This window comes from Carya illinoinensis, chromosome 12 (assembly GCF_018687715.1).
Source record: "Carya illinoinensis cultivar Pawnee chromosome 12, C.illinoinensisPawnee_v1, whole genome shotgun sequence".
In the NCBI taxonomy this organism is placed as follows: domain Eukaryota; kingdom Viridiplantae; phylum Streptophyta; class Magnoliopsida; order Fagales; family Juglandaceae; genus Carya; species Carya illinoinensis.
The window spans coordinates 9260721-9278532 of record NC_056763.1 but is presented as its reverse complement, the minus strand read 5'-3'; the positions used below and the strand labels follow the sequence as shown (position 1 = coordinate 9278532).

The 17812-nt window shown below is 36.0% G+C and overlaps 1 non-coding gene across 1 annotated transcript; it reads left to right on the top strand.

The window, feature by feature from the left end:
* Nucleotides 1-9253: 9253 nt before the first annotated feature.
* On the top strand, nt 9254-9360 carry LOC122290612. Its single transcript, XR_006236474.1, has one exon. It is a non-coding gene; the product is annotated as a small nucleolar RNA R71 (small nucleolar RNA).
* The last annotated feature ends 8452 nt before the right edge of the window (nt 9361-17812 follow it).

Below are 17812 nucleotides of genomic sequence, written 5' to 3'. Positions count from 1 at the left end.
GTGAAAAGGCAATGATCCAAGTGGCTTAGTGAAAATATCTGCCAATTGCAGCCGAGAGGGAATATAGAATAACTTGATGAGCTTTTCCTGCAGCTTCTCTCGAACTAAATGGCAATCAATTTGTATGTGTTTGGTTCTTTCATGTTGTACTGAGTTTGTGGCAATGGACATAGCAGATTTGCTGTCTGTATATAAGAGGGTTGGTTGAGAGTGGTCAGTCTGTAAGTCTTGTAGAGCATGGAGTAACCACTGTATTTCACAAGTTGTAGTTGCAAGAGCCCTGTACTTAGCTTCAGCAGAGGATCGACTAATAGTGGCTTGCTTTTTAGACTTCCATGAGATTAAAGAGTTTCCCAAGAACACTGCAAAACCTGTTATGCTTTTCCTAATATAAATGCAGCATGCCCAGTCACTGTTTGAGAAGGCTTTCAACTGAAGTTCTGAAGATGAAGAGAAGAGTAAACCCTGTCCAGGTGTGGCCTTTAAGTATCTAAGTACCCTTATTGCTACTTTGTGATGATTGACTGTCGGTTTAGCTAGAAATTGGCTCAAAACATGGATAGAATAAGCAATATCTGGTCTGGTAATTGTTAAGTATAACAATCTGCCAACCAGCTTTCTATAAGATGATGGATCTTCATATGGTTCTGAATCATCAATAGCCAGTTTGAGATTGGATTCCATAGGAAATGCTGTAGGTTTGGAACCAACGAGGCTAGTATCTTGTAGAATGTCCAGTGTATATTTTCGTTGGCAAAGAAAGATCCCAGTGTGAGATCTTTCACTCAGTCTCGAATGTGCTTCCAAGTGTAGAAGTGTCAAGTTGTATCAAGGATAAGTCCAGGATCGTATTCCACATGGACAAAGGGTTATCAAAGCGTATATGAGATTTTTGAGTAACAAATGTGTCGATTATGAGAGATGAAAAATGCAATGCAAAAAAATTGAAGTTGAAATTTTAGTTTCTAATCAAAAAGGCAAATTAACAAACACTTGGGTTGGGTTTGAGACTCTCTTTATTTTGGATCCTAGATAATTTTCTCAATTAACAATCCAATCAAGGCATTGATAATCGGAAGATAAAAAGTTGTGCTCAAGTTTTGCAATATTTTTCTAAGGGATTCTCTACTTTACTAGCCAAACACACATTAACTAGCAATCGAGAGAAGTCTTGATAATTTTCAAGCTTTTGTTGTGCCTTACGTCAACAACAAAATAAGAGCAAGAGCCACAATCTATTTTCAATTCAAATTTGACTAGTAATATAGAGAAATCATCATTTATCGACAAAATATTGTACTATACTAGAATCCAAAACAAAACAAATCAAATCTCGTTCCACAACCCAAGTCTTAGAAATTAGTTACCCATGGTATGTCTATCAGCAAAAATAATTCTAAGTATAGCCATCGCTACCGAAAACATCCAAATCCACCAAATGAGGAGTCTAAAAATCAAATACTAAACTAAACTAAACTAAATCCACCGAACAACCAATCTCGGCAAAAGAAACGAAAAAGAAAACTAAATCTCATGCTCTACCCAAGACGCAGAAATGAAAAGTAAAAAAAATCAAAGAAGCTTCCTGCACTCTAACGTAACCGACAGAAGAAAAAAAATAAAAACCAACGGAAGAGAAAAAAAAATAATCCAACTGCCAAGGTCTGGAACGGAGAAGGAAAAAAATATTGACGATAAAAACTACCAACACCGAAAGTAAAGTAAAGAAAATGGCATGAAGAAAAATAAACTTGCAAACTCCAAACGATGAACACGAACGAGAGAAAGGAAAAAGAAATGCTCAACGCTACAACCGAAAAGAATAAAAACTAAAGATGAGAAGTAAAACTATAGAACTGAACTAAAAAAAATGAATACAAGAAAATAAATTCAAGCCGCCTAGTTCATGAGGTCTCAAAGTAAAAGCAATACAATAAATGAAGACCAGCCGACCTTGAGGTCTAGTGTTTGCAGCTCTAGCGTAAATGAAAAGAACAAAAAGAACAAGAAGAAAAACTAAAACTGCCTTCCGTCCAAATGAAAAAGAAGAGAAAATGAATAAACTTCAAACTAGTCTACTCTGCTGCTAAACGAAAACCAGGTGAAGTCTAAAAAAAGAAAAACTGCCCCTCACGGTCTGAAAGCAAAGAAATGAAATAAGACTCCAAGCTAAGTTGCTCAACTGTCCGAAGGAAATGAAAAGGTCCAGCCGAATAAAAACAAGTTGAAAAGTAAAGAGCCCATCTATCTATGTGTGATCCCATGTGATCTCCTGCTGCTGCATGTTCAAGCATCCGGAAAGAAGAATAATTTTCCTGCTGTCTGAGTGTCTGCAACGTGCTTCCATCTCTTAGCTTCACATGCCAAAAGCTGCCGTGGTGACCTTCCATGTGCAGAAGCAAGAAAGCTGAAATGAACAGCTTGCCTTCCAGCAGCACATAACTGATCTCCTGCACGTCCAGCTGCTGCACGTCTGAGTGAGTTTCCTTGCTACAGGTTTATTGCATGTGTGAGCTGCTGTGGTCCCAAGTTTTCTACATGTGTGAGCCGGTGTGGTCCATGTGATGCTATTGATCTCCTTGCCATGTGCTTTCCGTTTTTGGTGCCAGCACATGGTTCTGCTGCTTTCCTCTGTGAAAAAAGAACTGAAACACCCCACTTCTGCCCAGCGTGCAGCCCCTTCCTTTTTGCTACCCTCAGTTATGCGTCTACGGTCTGCCTCTCCAGACGTGAGGACCCCAAAACGTAAAAAGCAAAAGAATTCTAGTGGCCCTCCAAATCTGCACCGACCCACATCGGTCTCCAAGTCAAAAACAAGCAAAGCCGAAAAGGAAAGCCCTCACACCCAATCTGGACCCAGCTGACTTTTTTTTCAGCCCACGCCGTTTGCAGCCCATCCGTAGAAGTCTTTTGAGTGTTGCACTAGCTGTGTATTTTCTAGATTATCCCTGTTATAAGGAATAAAACTTAGAGTATTAAATTTTATGTGAAACATCTGTATTATAAATATTTTCAAGTGCAAAATATCAAAATTTTGTCAATGAGTCAAGTACTAAAAATCACTGCATAATTAAGTACTGAATTTATTTTTTGATTAAACAATTCATTCACTTAAATAACTTAATCATGCAGTTTTAGCACTTTATCACACCTCCCAACTAGCTTATTGCTAGACTCTAGCAAACAAAGCGAATGAATTCATGCAGAGATGAGATTACCAACTACAATTTCAGAAAATCCAAGAATCACATGCTATGAAATAGACTTGTTGAGTTTAAGACGCTGAAGATAGATTAATCTGAATTTTGTATCAACTGAGAGATTTATACACCATTTAGTTAATCAACCAAGGGAATTACATGTAACAAAGCTTGCTTTCTTTCAAGTGCATGGAAATGGGGTTAGAATTCCAAGATCGACTACCAAGAGACATTAACAGTTTCAATCACAACAACCAATCTGAGAAAACCACATGGTCTTACTCTAATTCAAAACCATTGTAGTGGCGGCTTTCATGCTATTACACTTTGAAAGGCGCCTACGTTTTTTTTTTTTTTTGCGAGGACCCCGGTAATAGGCAGCCTTTTCCACTACACAGATGTAATTTATGTTTTTAGATTTCCTAGTGGGGGAATCGGACCTATGAATGTGCGCCTACCCACACTTTCACAAGTCTGCCCTTACCACTAGTCTGCCTAAAGGATTCTTCTTCATTTTTTATTTTTTTTATTTTATTTTTTTTTTTTCTATTTTTGATCCCTAGCTTGTCCCTTTTCTCACATTTCAAATTTCTTCCTAAGCCATTAGAATATGGTTCATTAGAGTATCAAACAATTGAAGTGTAAATCAACCAACAATGACTCAATGTAGTCTTTCTAGGCCTTCCGAGTATGTGTTGTGTGTGTTTTAGCAAAACTTTTAACATCTTTCCCTTGGTTTAACAACTAAATAAAATGGATAAGTCCCTCTTTTGACATATACTCATATTTGCACTACATTCCACATGTTCCATGACCTCAACAAATCTTTTTCTTTTTTTCTTTTTTTTTTCTTGAATCACTTTCCAGCGTGTAAACTTCAAGAATGAGGGATTTAATATGCTTTCAACTCATTACTAACACTCCCCCAAAGTGGACCAAAATATGTCTAAGGCATGCAAACAGAGAAATAAATTCTCTTCCACCCCCCAACTAGATTGTAGTATTGTCCTCAATGATGCAAGAGAAATGAAAGAATTTACACAAAGAGAGCAGTTAAGGGGCAAAACAACTAAAAGAAGAATCAAAAATTCAAAGAAAAACTGAAGGAAAGAAGAAAAGGAAGTACCTGGATAGCTTTGAAAGGAATGTAGCCAAAATAAAAGATAAAAACTGAAGAACGAAAGAAGACAATGAAAAGAAATGGATAGATCAAGAACCATCAATTAGGATCAAGCAAATGTAGAGTAGATTCCTTAGGTACAAAGTTAGAAATAAAAGGCTTGAGCCTTTGACCATTAACCTTAAAAATGTTACCATTGAGAGGATTCATTATCTCTATAGCACCATGAGGAAAAACAGTTTGTACCACATAAGGCCCACTCCATCGAGACCTTAACTTACCAGGGAACAAGTGTAACCGAGAGTTGTACAATAACACTTTTTTATTAGACTCAAAAGTCTTACGTTGGATGTGTTTGTCATGGAAGTTCTTCATTCTTTCTTTGGACAACTTAGAGTTGTTGTAGGCATCCATCCTCAACTCATCCAACTCAGACAACTGCAATTTTCTCACACAACCAGCTTTATCAATGTTAAAATTGCATTGCTTAATGGCCCAATACGCTCTATGTTCCAACTCTACAGGCAAATGGCAAGCCTTACCATATACTAGTCTATATGGAGACATGCCCAAAATGGTTTTAAAGGCTGTTCTATAAGCCCACAAGGCATCAAACAATCTCAAAGACCAATCCTTCTTGTTTGGGCTAACTATTTTTTCAAGAATGTTTTTAATCTCCCTCTTTGCTAATTCAGCTTGTCCATTGGTTCGAGGATGATAGGGAGTAAAGATTTTGTGATGGATACCATACTTCTTCATTAAGGCCGAGAAATGCTTGTTACAAAAGTGGGTGCCATTATCACTGATTATGGCTTTAGGCATGCCAAACCTTGCAAAAATGTTTTCTTTCAAAAATTTTAAAACAACTTGATGATCATTAGATTTGCAAGAGACTACCTCAACCCATTTAGAAACATAGTCAACAGCAAGCAAAATGTATAAATAGCCATAAGAAGAAGGAAATGGTCCCATAAAATCTATCCCCCAACAATAAAAAATTTCAATCACTAGTATGGGTTGCATAGGCATCATATTTCTCCTAGTGATTCCTCCTAGTTTCTGACGAGGTTCACAAGTTTTACAAAAACTAAAGGCATCCTTGAACATGGTTGGCCAATAAAATCTACTTTGAAGAATTTTGGCCACTGTTTTGTGGGCTGAAAAATGCCCACCACAAGCTTCCGTATGGCAAAATTTAAGACACCAGAAATTTCATCATTGGGCACACACTTCCTAATGATTTGATCTGAACAATACTTGAGAAGGTAAGGATCATCATAAAAGAACGATCTCACCTCATGCATGAATTTCCGTATATCTTGAGCGCTCTAATGAGGTGGTGTTTGTCCTATCACCAAGAAATTTACTATATCAGCAAACCAAGGCAAATTTTCAACTAACATAAGATGTTCATCAGGAAAAGAATCAAGAACAGGTGTCAGTTGTTCAGTTTTAGCAACTATGAGCCTAGACAAATGGTCGGCTACCACATTCTCTACTCCTTTCTTGTCCTTGATGATAATATTGAACTCCTGGAGTAAAAGTATCCATCTAATCAACATTGGTTTTGCATCTTTCTTTGTCAATAAATACTTGAGAGCTGCATGGTCAGTAAAGATGACTATAGGAGAACCAAGAATATATGCACGAAACTTCTCTAAAGCAAATACCACAGCAAGTAATTCTTTTTAAGTAGTAGAATAATTTTTTTGAGCAAAATTCAAAGTTTTACTTGCATAGTAAATGACATAAGGAAGTTTGTTCCTACGCTGTCCAAGAACAGCTCCTATAGCAAAATCACTTGCATCACACATGATTTCAAAAGAAAGTGACCAATCAGGAGGTTGAAGAATAGGAGCAGTGGTTAGCAAAGTTTTAAGCCGACAAAAAGCTTCTTGACACTCGGGTGTCCAATCAAATTTTACATCATTCATCAATAGCTTACATAGAGGATTAGAAGTAGAGCTATAGTCTTTGATAAATCTCCTATAAAAACCCGCATGCCCAAGAAAAGATCTAATGTCTTTTATTGACTTAGGTGTAGGAAGTTTAGAAATCAACTCAATTTTTGCTCTATCTACTTCAAGTCCTCTAGATGAAACAATATGTCCCAGAACAATGCCTTGTTGTACCATGAAATGGCACTTCTCCCAATTAAGTAGCAATTGATTCTCTTCACACCTGGCCAAAACAGCTTGTAAATTGGATAAACAACTCTCAAATGAATCACCAAATACAGAAAAATCATCCATAAACACTTCCAGGGTGTTCTCAATCATGTCACTAAAAATGCTAAGCATGCATCTTTGAAAAGTTGCTGGTGCATTGCATAAACCAAAAGACATTCTCCTAAAAGCAAAAGTACCAAAAGGACAAGTAAAGGTGGTCTTTTCTTGATCCTCAGGTGCTATTTCTAATTGATAGTAACCGGAGAATCCATCTAAGAAGTAATAAAAAACATGTCCAGCAACTTTTTCTAACACTTGATCAAGAAAAGGCAAAGGAAAATGATCTTTCCTAGTGGCAGCATTCAACTTCCTATAATCTATACACATGCACCAACCAGTAGGAATTCTGGTGGGAATCGATTCATTTTGCTCATTTTTAACAATGGTAAGTCCAGATTTTTTTGGAACTACATGAATAGGACTTGCCCACTTGCTATCCGAGATGGGGTAAATGATACCCACATCAAGCAATTTCAACACCTCATCTTTAACCACTTCTTTCATTGTGGGATTCAACCTTCTTTGCATTTCCCTAGAAGGCTTTGCATCATCTTCTAAATAAATCCTATGGGTACACTCCAAGGGACTTATACCTTTTATATCAGCCATTGTCCAACCAATAGATTTTTTATGCTTCTTAAGCACATCTAGCAATTTGTCTTCTTGTTCACTAGTTAATTGAGAAGAAATTACCACAGGGAAGGTGATTTGTGGTCCTAAGAAAGCATACTTCAACTCCAATGGAAGAGGTTTGAAGTCCAAAATTGGGGATTGCTCCTCCGAAGGCTTGATGGTTGATGTCAATGGTGGAAGTTGCTCAAATTTTGGCCTCCATGGTGGTGTAACTTGCTGACCTATTGAGGAAACAAGAAATGAGTTACTAACATTATCAAATATTTTCAAATCTTCTTCAAATTCCTCTAAAGAATCAATATGTTGAAAGTAATGTGCAGAATTTTCATCAATGAAATTTTCCAGCAAATTCACTTCATGAACTTCTTCAACTTCTTGCGGTTGCCTGCAAAGATTAAAAATATTTAGCTCCAAGGTCATATTTCCAAAACTCAACTTTAAAACTCCACTTCTACAATTTATGAGTGCATTAGAAGTAGCCAAGAAGGGTCTTCCTAAGATAACAGGGTTGGAAAGTAGAATGATTAGTCAATTGCATGTCGAGTACGACAAAGTCTACTGGATAGTAGAATTTGTCTATTTGAACCAAAACATCTTCCACAACACCCCTAGGAATCTTAATAGACCTATCAGCCAACTACAATGTGATAGAAGTAGATTTCAACTCACCCAATCCAAGCTGAACATAAATATTATAAGGCAATAAGTTCACACTTGAACCTAAGTCTAATAATGCTTGGCCTATTTTTGAGCTCCCTATCATGCAAGTTATGGTAGGGGATCCTGGGTCCTTGTATTTGGAAGGAGTGTTGGTTTGGATAATAGCACTAACCTGCTCAGTAAGAAAAACTTTCTTTTGCACATTCGATTTTCTTTTTACGGTGCATAAATCCTTTAAAAATTTAGCATAGGTAGGAATCTGTTGAATAGCATCTAACAATGGTATATTAATCCTAACTTGCTTAAAAATTTCAAGAATTTCAGCATGATGCTTATCTTTGTGCAAAGGGGCTAACCTTTGAGGAAAAGGTGCAAGTGTAGTGCTTGGGACACTTTCAGATTCCAAAGGATCATGTGCCTCATTTTCAGAAAGAGGTTTAGAAGTGTTACCATTTTTTTCTACCTCTTGAGCTGGAATGCCAATCACCTTATCACTTCTCAAAGTTGTAATAGCCTTGACTTGCTTGACATTTGAATCTCCTGCCACACTTTGAAATTGGTGGTTTTGGCCTTGGGGATTAGGCTAAGATTGTGCAGGGAACTTCCCTTTCTCTTGAGCACTCATGGTTGTAGTCAACCTTGTGACTGACCCTCGAATCTCAGCAATGGCTTGTCAATTTTGACTGTTGATAGCAGCTTGGCTTTGCATGAATTGCTGAAAATTGGTGGACAGCTGCTGAAAGTTGGTGGATAATTGCTGGAAATTGTCTTCAAGGTTCTTTTTCTGAGCTGGGACCATGTGGTTGGCATATTGAGATGGTCCTGAACCTCCTGGGGTAGTGTAGGGTACAATTTGTGAAGGACCAGCTATGTTGGGTGCAGGTAAAGCAGCTTGATCACCTCTCGAACTGAAGTTAGGGTGATTTCTCCATCCCGAATTGTAGGTGTTGGAATAAGGACCTGAAAAAGATTTAGCAACCATATTAACAGCATTAGATTGATCCAAAAGAACTTCTTTAAAAGCTGGAAGGGTTGGGCAATCATTAGTTGAATGCCCTTGGCCCTCACAAATATTACAGCTCAAGGTAATCTGAGGTACAACTTGTACTTCATTCACTTTCTTCAGTTCTATGGTTTCTAATTTCTTAGAAATCATAGCCAACCTAGCATTCAAATCATCTACTTCTCTCAGATTATATTTCCCACCCCCTGAAATTGTCCTTGAACTTTCCGACCTATCATGAACATCAAATGTATCCCATGATTGTGCATTTTCAGCTAGATAATCAAAATATTCAAAAGCTTCCTCAGGTTCTTTGTTAAAAAACGCTCCATTACACATGGTTTCCACAAATTGTCTCATTTTTTGTTGCAACCCCTCATAAAAAAAACTAATGACCCTCCAATTCTCCTATCCATGATGAGGACATGCATTTAAAAGGTCTTTGAATCGTTCCCAACAATGATAAAATGTTTCCACATCTTTTTGTCAAAAATTCATGATTTGTCTTTTCAAAGCATTGGTTCTATGCATGGGAAAAAATTTCTTTAAAAACTCAGTTTGCATTTCTTGCCAAGTCCCAATGGATCTTGGTCTTAAAGAATTCAACCATGTCTTAGCCTTGTCTTTTAAGGAAAATGGAAACAGTTTCAATCTTATGACCTCATCAGTGCATGTTCTATTCATGAATGTGGAACACACTTCTTCAAACTCTTTGATATGCAAATAGGGGTTTTCAGATTCCATACCATGAAAGTGTGGTAATAATGGAATTATCCCGGGTTTGAAATTAAAAGCATTTGCATTAATAGGTAAAATGATGGAAGAAGGTGTGCTAGTCCTAACAAGCTGAAGATATTCTCTAAGTGTCCTATTTGGATTCTCCACTTCCCTACCATGATGCTCATTTTCTGCCAAGATGCTATCAGTGTCTGATGATAATTCAACAGAAGATGATGCAGACCTAAAAGATGTCAATGATTCTGTCCTAAAAAGTCGAGATGTATGGTCTCCAGTCCAACCAGTCATACAAACAAGAGCAGATAATCAAAGACCATGAAAAATAAACAAAGAGAAGGGAAAAAGATTAGATGTCACCCAAGCTGTCAAAAAGGTTCACAGCTCCACAAACGTCCCCTCAGCAGTAGAGGAATGCTCTAATAAGCACCAGTTGTCCCCGGCAACGGCGCCAAAAACTTGACTCGATCTCGAATGTGCGTCCAAGTATAGAAATGTCAAGTTGTATCAAGGATAAGTCCAGGATCGTATTCCACAGGGACAAAGGGTTATCAAAGCGTATATGAGATTTTTGAGTAACAAATGTGTCGATTATGAGAGATGAAAAATGCAATGCAAAAAAAATCGAAGTTGAAATTTTAGTTTCTAATCAAAAAGGCAAATTAACAAACACTTGGGTTGGGTTTGAGACTCTCTTTATTTTGGATCCTAGATAATTTTCTCAATTAACAATCCAATCAAGGTATTGATAATCGGAAGATAAAAAGTTGTGCTCAAGTTTTGCAATATTTTTCTAAGGGATTCTCTACTTTACTGGCCAAACACAAATTAATTAGCAGTCGAGAGAAGCCTTGATAATTTTCAAGCTTTTGCTGTACCTTACGTCAACAACAAAACAAGAGCAACAGCCACAATCTATTTTCAATTCAAATTTGACTAGTAATATAGAGAAATCATCATTTATCGACAAAATATTGCACTATACTAGAATCCAAATCAAGTCAAATCTCATTCCACAACCCAAGTCTTAGAAATTAGTTACCCATGGTATGTCCATCAGCAAAAATAATTCTAAGTATAGCCATCGCTACCGAAAACGTCCAAATCCACCAAATGAGGAGTCTAAAAATCAAATACTAAACTAAACTAAACTAAATCCACCGAACAACCAATCTCGGCAAAAGAAACGAAAAAGAAAACTGAATCTCATGCTCTACCCAAGACGCAGAAATGAAAAGTAAAAAAAATCAAAGAAGCTTCCTGCACTCTAACGTAACCGACAAAAGAAAAAAAATAAAAACCAACGGAAGAGAAAAAAAAATAATCCAGCTGCCAAGGTCTGGAACGGAGAAGGAAAAAAATATTGACGATAAAAACTACCAACACCGAAAGTAAAGTAAAGAAAATGGCATGAAGAAAAATAAACTTGCAAACTCCAAATGATGAACACGAACGAGTGAAAGGAAAAAGAAATGCTCAACGCTACAACCGAAAAGAATAAAAACTAAAGATGAGAAGTAAAACTATAGAACTGAACTAAAAAAAATGAATACAAGAAAATAAATTCAAGCCGCCTAGTTCATGAGGTCTCAAAGTAAAAGCAATACAATAAACGAAAACCAGCCGACCTTGAGGTCTAGTGTCTGCAGCTCTAGCGTAAATGAAAAGAACAAAAAGAACAAGAAGAAAAACTAAAACTGTCTTCCGTCCAAATGAAAAAGAAGAGAAAATGAATAAACTTCAGACTAGTCTACTCTGCTGCTAAACGAAAACCAGGTGAAGTCTAAAAAAAGAAAAACTGCCCCTCACGGTCTAAAAGCAAAGAAATGAAATAAAACTCCAAGCTAAGTTGCTCAACTGTCCGAAGGAAATGAAAAGGTCCAGCCGAATAAAAACAAGTTGAAAAGTAAAGAGCCCATCTGTCTATGTGTGATCCCATGTGATCTCCTGCTGCTGCATGTTCAAGCATCCGGAAAGAAGAATAATTTTGCTGCTGTCCGAGTGTCTGCAACGTGCTACCATCTCTCAGTTTCACATGCCAATAGTTGCCGTGGTGACCTTCCATGTGCAGAAGCAAGAAAGCTGAAATGAACAGCTTGCCTTCCAGCAGCACATAACTGATCTCCTGCACGTCCAGCTGCTGCACGTCTGAGTGAGTTTCCTTGCTGCAGGTTTATTGCATGTGTGAGCTGCTGTGGTCCCAAGTTTTCTGCATGTGTGAGCTGGTGTGGTCCATGTGATGCTATTGATCTCCTTGCCATGTGCTTTCCGTTTTTGGTGCCAGCACATGGTTCTGCTGCTTTCCTCTGTGAAAAAAGAACTGAAACACCCCACTTCTGCCCAGCGTGCAGCCCCTTCCTTTTTGCTACCCTCAGTTATGCGTCTACGGTCTGCCTCTCCAGACGTGAGGACCCCAAAACGTAAAAAGCAAAAGAATTCTAGTGGCCCTCCAAATCTGCACCGACCCACATCGGTCTCCAACTCAAAAACAAGCAAAGCCGAAAAGGAAAGCCCTCACACCCAATCTGGACCCAACTGACTTTTTTTTCAGCCCACGCCGTTTGCAGCCCATCCGTAGAAGTCTTTTGAGTGTTGCACTAGCTGTGTATTTTCTAGATTATCCCTGTTATAAGGAATAAAACTTAGAGTATTAAATTTTATGTGAAACAACTGTATTATAAATATTTTCAAGTGCAAAATATCAAAATTTTGTCAATGAGTCAAGTACTAAAAATCACTGCATAATTAAGTACTTAATTTATTTTTTGATTAAACAATTCATTCACTTAAATAACTTAATCATGCAGTTTTAGCACTTTATCAATCTTGCTACCTCTAGTCCAAGAAAATATTTTAATGGCCCCAAGTCTTTGATTGTAAACTGTTCATCCAAAAACTTCTTCAATAGTTCAATATCTTGTAAACTATCACTGGCTAACAATACATCATCAACATAAACTATCAATGCCATAAATGATGTTGTTGACTTTTTGATGAATAATGAACAATCAGATTTACCTTGAGAGAAGCCATAGCTGATGAGAGAGTTAGACAATTTTTCAAACCACTGTCTAGAGGCTTGTTTAAGACCATAAAGACTTTTTAAAAGTTTACAAACTTTGTTGTTCTGATTTGGCAGACCAGGAGGCAAATCCATGTAGACCTCTTCATGTAATTCACCATGTAAAAATGTATTGTTCACATCTAACTGATGAATATGCCAATTCTTAATTGCAACAACAGCAAGTAGAAGTCTAATAGAAGTAATCTTAGCAACAGGTGAGAAAGTGTCAAAGAAATCTAGACCTTCTTGTTGAGTGTAACCTTTTGACACTAATCTTGCCTTATGTCTCTCTATAGTTCCATCAGCTTTGTATTTGATTCTAAACACCCATTTACAACCAATGGTCTGTTTATGTTTAGGTAAAGTAACAAGCTCCCATGTTTTGTTTAATTCTAAAGCATTAAGTTCATTTTGCATAGCTTTTTACCATTCTGGAAATTGAGCAGCCTGTTTATATGTTTTGGGCTCTAATGAAGTTGTGATAGAAGCAAGGAAGGCTTTATGAGATGATGAAAGTCTATTTGCAGAAAGAAAAGGAGAGATAGAGTAGAAATTACCTTGTTTAGAACCATCAGTAGAAGAAATTGAAGGAGCTGCATTTGAAGAAACTTGACTACAATAATAATCCTGCAGAAAATGAGGTGCTTGTCTAAGTCGAGTGGATTTTCTGAGTTGTGGAGGATTGTTTGAAATATGATTGTTCTGAGGTATAGAAGAATTTTGATGATCATCATTATGGTCATCATTAATATGTGGATGATTCATCTGTGAAGTTGATAATACAGGTGGATTAGCAACTGGATTACTATGGAAAGTATCATAACTGTATGAATTTTCTGATGGAGGAAATAGAAATGTGTGATTTTGAGGATCAAATTGTATAGTTGTAAAAGGAAGAATGTTTTCATGAAATATAACATTTCTACAGATGAAAACTTTCTTAGTATGGAGATCCATTATTTTGTAGCCTTTTATATCAGAGGGATACCCAAGAAACATACACTTGACAGCTCTAGGATCAAATTTTTGTCTGTGATGTTGAAGTGTTGAAGCAAAGCAAAGACAACCAAATATTTTTAGATGAGTAAGTTTTGGTGTTTTATTAAAGAGCATTTCATAGGGAGTTTTGTTCTTAAGAAGAGGAGTGGGGATCCTATTAATAATATGAGCTGCTGTGAGAACACAGTCACTCCAAAAAGATAATGGAATATTTGCTTGAAACATTAAAGCCCTAGCTGTACTAAGCAAGTGTTGATGTTTTCTTTCTAATTTTGCTGTGGGGTTTCTACACAACTTCTTTGGTGTAAAATTCCATTTTCATGATAAAAATCTGTTAGTAGGAACTCGGGTCCATTGTCTGCTCTTATTATTTTGACAGCAACATCAAACTGTGTTTTAATCATTTTGCAGAAACCTTTAAGTAGGAATGGAACTTCAGATTTTGTTTTAAACATATAAACCCAAGTACAACGTGTAAAATAATCAACAATTTTTAAAAAGTATTTGTAGCCTAAATAAGAAATGGTTCCAAAAGGACCCCATATGTCACAGTGAATCAAATTAAACATTTTATTAGATTTGCTATGTGATACAGGAAATGACAGTTTTCTTTGCTTTGCTAAGGGACAAATATCACATACATTTTGACAATCCATAGAGATAGAAGGATCAAGATGTTTAAGAGAAGAAAGTCTAGAAAGAGATACATGGCCTAATCTGTAATGCCATAAGTCCAATGATTTTTGAGATGTAGCAGAAAAATGAGTTGGATTAGCCTTGGAATTTTCAGAGGCAGAATTGAAGTAATATAAGCTTTGTTTCTCAAATGCAATCCCAATCATCTTCTTCATTGATTGGTCCTGTAAAAGGCAATGAGTACGAAAGAAAGACAAAGAAATATTAGAATCTTTGGTTAGTTTAGAAATAGACAAAAGGTTAAAGGTAAAAGATGGTACACATAAGACATTTTGCAAGAAAAGATTGGTAGAAATGCAAATTGTTCCTATGTGTGTTGCTGGTATAACTTGTCCATTGGGTAAATTGATAGATATATTTATTGGTTTAGGAGGAAAGCAATAGAATGAGGGTGAACAGATCATGTGATCTGTTGCACCAGTGTCTAATATCCAAGAACAATTAGATTTTGCAAGGGTAGAAACTGAATTGCAAGAAGAATTACCAGAAAATTGAGAGGAAGTAACAAGGTTGCAAGATGATAGATTCTGGGTGTTTGAGGGGATTTGAGATGACTGAGAGGAATTGGCAATAGCTAGCAGCTTATTGAAATCTTCAGAAGTCAAAGAAACCATGTGAGACTCATTACTGTTTTGTTTACAGACATCAGTAGTTGTAATTGCAGCATGAGCAGCAGAATGAGTTCTCTTTCCTTTCGGTCCAGTCCACCCAGGAGGGTATCCATGAAGCTGGAAGCACTTATCCACTGTGTGTCCATTGTATCCACAATGTGTACAATGAAGAATAGACTTCTTGGATTTTTCTTTGGAAAATCTGTATTGATTTGCTGCAGAAGTCGACTATTTAACCATCAATGCATGAGTTTCAGCAGAAACTAAGTTGGTTAGCTGTCTTTGGCTCTCTTCTTGGAGTAACAAACAAAAGACCTTGGCCATAGGTGGTAATGGTATTGAAAGAAGCAACTGACTTCTTATGGATGCAAAAGAATCATTTAAACCAACCAGAAACTTCAGAACATAGTCTGATTGTTGCCTTTGTAGTAAAAAAGAGAAAAGATCACATGTACAACTTGACATTTTTCCACAAGTACATGTTGGAAAAGGACGAAAGCTTACATATTCATCCCATAATGTTTTAAAGGCACTGAAATACTCAGTGACAGATGAAGAACCTTGGTTGATGCAACTCAAAGATTTTTCAAGGTGAAAAACCCTTGGTCCATCACTTCTTAAGTATCTAGTCTTCAATTCATTCCAAAGATCAAGAGATGAATTTACATATAGCAAACTCTTTCGAATATCTTTGGAAATGGAGTTTATAAGCCAAGAAAGTACCAAGTTATTTGCCCTTAACCAAGCTGTGTGAAGAACAGATTCAGTTGTGGAGGTCGAATTGAACCATCGATGAATGCCACTTTGTTCTTGACAAATAAAGCAATGGTAATGGATCTGCTCCAAGCAACATAGTTATCTCCAGTAAAGATCTCTGAGACAAGAAGGGCACCAAGGTTATCACTAGGGTGCAAATAGTATGGACTTGATGAAAGGTCTGATGGATTTATGTTTGGGATAGAATCAACAAAAGTTTCAGAACCCATTTCAAGAAAGATCAAGAAGCACGATCTTGGAGTTTGTAATGCAGAAAAATCACTACAAATTCTTGAGGAATCTGTAATGCAATGAAGAAAAATCACTACAAATTCTTGAGGAATTTGTAATGCAGAGAACAAAGTGTAATGAAAAGAGAAGAAAGAAGATGGATCGAATCCCCGAAGAGATAGGTGCAGAATTTCTAATCTGATACCATGATAAGAACTCGATCAAGTGAGGGAGGAACTTGAAAAGCAGAGGAAAAGAAGAGAATTCTGAATTGCATTAATGAAAAGAAGTACTTTTACAAGTCTACTATGGTACTCTATTTATAGCAAAATAACAGATTTAACTAACTATAACATATTGACTATTTTAGCCTTTTCTACTTTGGATTTTAACTCCATATTTTCAATATGTGATGCAATACTCCAACAAAAGTAACTGACGTCTCATCTTCTTTATGTTGCAAGTAAATGAGCCCAGTAGTCGATGCGCGAAAGACTTCATCAACAATGAAAATACTTTGAAAGAAGGGAGAATCAAATTTGGCTTTGAACAAATTATACAAACATCTATGTTAAGGACGACTAAACTACAACTTCTTCATGGAATCTTGATAATGTTTTGGTTTGAGAATCAAATTAAATTAGAGAAATTTCTTCTACAAAAGTTGGATCAAGTTTTTGGCTACTAACCTAATAAATAAAACAATTAAACAAAGTACTACAACCAATGAAAAGGTCTGAAACATTAAGTGCTTCATTTATTATAGCAAACAAGAACGTACAACCGTTTGCTGTTCTAGTGAAGTTGGAAAACTAATAAACAATTATGCTTTGGAGAATATGCAACTTTAAGTATATGTTTGAAATTGCGGCTAAAAATAAAACTTATTGTTTTAAGGCTTATAACTTATAGCTTAAGTATTAAGTTTTACTATTAAAAAATTATTTATTATTTATTAACCATTTGTTTAAAAAACTTTTAAATATGTTACATTGGTTTGTAAATAAATTAAAAAAAATACTCTCTAAGATATAAAAGACAATCATTTAATTTTTTAAAGATGAGAACCATATCCTTAAATATTTGAAAGTTGTAATTATCTTAAAATTTTAAAGATATTTTTGCCCACTGACAATCTTTTTAAAACTTGAACTACATTTCAGATTATCTAAAAAGGCACGTTTGAAGAAAAGCATACCAAATATGTTTTTTAGCTTATTTTAGATTAAAAATTACTTTAATATATAATCTCAAACAACTTAATTTTTTCATTAAAGAGCTTTGAAAGTGTTTAAATACATTTTAAGACTCCTAACGCAACTAGCATACCCTAAATCATTATAATGTCTCAGGCAATCCTATTCCGCTAGGACAAATTTTATAAAATAAATTTTATCACGCATTCTTCTTTGCTTGATAACCTCCATCGGTCTTTAACCAGTATTTTTTGTTTTCTTACCTTTTGTCAAAGATAAGAATATCACGCCCGATTATAATTAAGGGCCCTAGGCCTTTTTTGTACTCATTTATTTAAAAGTTAGTAACATAATCCGAGTAGCGCGTCTATTAAAAAAGAGATGCGTCCACCATTGTATCATTTTTTAATTATATATTATGTATATATATGGATATATATCAATCAAAGTGATTCATACTATAAAAGTTAGAAACAATACTCCATTTATCAACTAACCTCTTTAATACTAAAAGCCCTACTAATTAATAGAAAACTAATTTTTAATCAAGTTCTTGGTTAATTTCAATTTTTCAACTTACATACGAGCTGAGAGCTCAAACGTTCACTACTTTGCCCCCGTACACAAACAATTAATAAGCAGCTACCAGAATACCATTAAGCACATGAAGGAACAGACAG